Here is a 2,500-nt window from a genome sequence, read left to right as displayed (position 1 = left end):
ATCTACGGTAGAACTCGTTCAGGTCGTTGGCTAGGCGGGAGTCGTTAGTGGTGTGGGGCGCTCTGGGTTTGTAGTTGGTGATGTGCCTGAGCCCTTTGGCAGACAGAAGCAGCGTCGTTAGTAGAGAACTGGTGTTTTAGTGTCTCTGAGTACAGTCGTTTAGCCTCTCTCACCGCTTTGCTAAACCTGTTCTTCGACTCCTTGAATCTGTCTCTATCCCCACTCCTAAACGCTTCCTCCTTCTCCAACCTCAACCTTTTGAGCTTTGCTGAGAACCAGGGCTTGTTGTTGTTAAAGTTCACCCTGGTACGTGTTGGGATACAGCAGTCCTCACAGAAGCTGATGTACACAGCCTCTGTGAGTTCATCCAGACTATTGGTAGCAGTCGTGAACATATCCCAGTCAGTACAGTCTAAGCACGCCCGCAAATCTTCCACAGCCTCACTGGTCCACTGTTTAGATGTCCTCACAGCAGGTTTACAGAGTTTTAGTTGCTGCCTGTATGCACGAATCAGGTGGACCAAGGGAGTTCTGTGCGAGCCGAACAGCCCCGTGACCCACAAGAGAAACATCCCCGCCAAATTCGAGCGTTTGACGGGGTCTATCCGTGAAAAAATATTCACGTTTTTGAGTGCACATGCATTTCTGCTGCAAATGCCTCTGGAAGTTTCATGCCGTTCGTATGCCAATTGTGGCAACACGAAAATGACCCGTTTTCCCATTCCGAGGGATTTCTGTGCGACCCTAACAGCCCCGTGAGCCACAAGAGACACATCCCCGCCAATTTCTAGCGTTTCACGGGGTCTATCCGTGAAAAATATAGACGTTTTTGAGTGCACATGCATTTCTGCTGCAGATGCCTCTGGAAGTTTCATGCCGTTCGTACGCAATGTGGCAACACGAAAATGACCCCTTTTCCCATTCCGAGGGATTTCTGTGCGACCCTAACTAACAGCGCCCGTGAGCCACAAGAGAGACATCCCCGCCAATTTATAGCGTTTCACGGGGTCTATCCGTGAAAAATATAGACGTTTTTGAGTGCACATGCATTCCTGCTGCAAATGCCTCTGGAAGTTTCATGCCGTTCCTATGCAATGTGGCCACACAAAAATGACCCGTTTTCCCATTCCGAGGCATTTCTGTGCGACCCTAACAGCCCCGTGAGCCACAAGAGAGACATCCCCGCCAACTTCTAGCGTTTGACGGGGTCTATGCGTGAAAAAATATTAAAATTTTTGAGTGCACGTGCCTTTCTGCTGCAAATGCCTCTGGAAGTTTCATGGCGTTCCTATGCAATGTGGCAACACGAAAATGACCCCTTTTCCCATTCCGAGGGAGTTCTGTGCCACCCTAACAGCCCCGTGAGCCACAAGAGACACATCCCCGCCAATTTCTAGCGTTTCACGGGGTCTATCCGTGAAACATATAGAAGTTTTTGAGTGCACATGCATTCCTGCTGCAAATGCCTCTGGAAGTTTCATGCGGTTCGTACGCAATGTGGCAACACGAAAATGACCCGTTTTCCCATTCCCAGGGATTTCTGTGCGACCCGAACAGCCCCGTGAGCCACAAGAGACACATCCCCGCCAATTTCTAGCGTTTCACGGGGTCTATCCGTGAAAAATATCAATTTTTTTTTGACTGCACATGCATTTCTGCTGCAAATGCCTCTGGAAGTTGCATGCGGTTCGCATGCAATGTGGCGACACGAAAATGACCCGTTTTCCCATTCCGAGGGATTTCTGTGCCACCCTAACAGCCCCGTGAGCCACAAGAGAGACATCCCCGCCAATTTCTAGCGTATCACGGGGTCTATCCGTGAGAAATATTCACTTTTTTGAGTGCACATGCATTCCTGCTGCAAATGCCTCTGGAAGTTTCATGCGGTTCGTATGCAATGTGGCGACACGAAAATGACCCGTTTTCCCATTCCGAGGGATTTCTGTGCCACCCTAACAGCCCCGTGAGCCACAAGAGAGACATCCCCGCCCACTTCTAGCGTTTCACGGGGTCTCTCCGTGAAAAATATCACATTTTTTGAGTGCACATGCATTCCTGCTGCAAATGCCTCTGGAAGTTTCATGCGGTTCGCATGCAATGTGGCGACACGAAAATGACCCGTTTTTTCCCATTCCGAGGGATTTCTGTGCCACCCTAACAGCCCCGTGAGCCACAAGAGACACATCCCCGCCAATTTCTAGCGTTTCACGGGGTCTATCCGTGAAAAATATTCAATTTTTTGACTGCACATGCATTTCTGCTGCAAATGCCTCTGGAAGTTTCATGCGGTTCGCATGCAATGTGGCGACACGAAAATGACCCGTTTTCCCATTCCGAGGGATTTCTGTGCCACCCTAACAGCCCCGTGAGCCACAAGAGAGACATCGCCGCCAATTTCTAGCGTTTCACGGGGTCTATCCGTGAAAAATATTCACTTTTTTGACTGCACATGCATTCCTGCTGCAAATGCCTCTGGAAGTTTCATGCCGTTCGCATGCAA

This window comes from Petromyzon marinus, unplaced genomic scaffold (genome assembly GCF_048934315.1).
Source record: "Petromyzon marinus isolate PM22_M1 ecotype Great Lakes invasive population unplaced genomic scaffold, UKy_Petmar_22M1.pri1.0 PM_G_Scaffold_6, whole genome shotgun sequence".
Classification (NCBI taxonomy): domain Eukaryota; kingdom Metazoa; phylum Chordata; class Hyperoartia; order Petromyzontiformes; family Petromyzontidae; genus Petromyzon; species Petromyzon marinus.
This window is presented reverse-complemented; position numbering follows the sequence as displayed.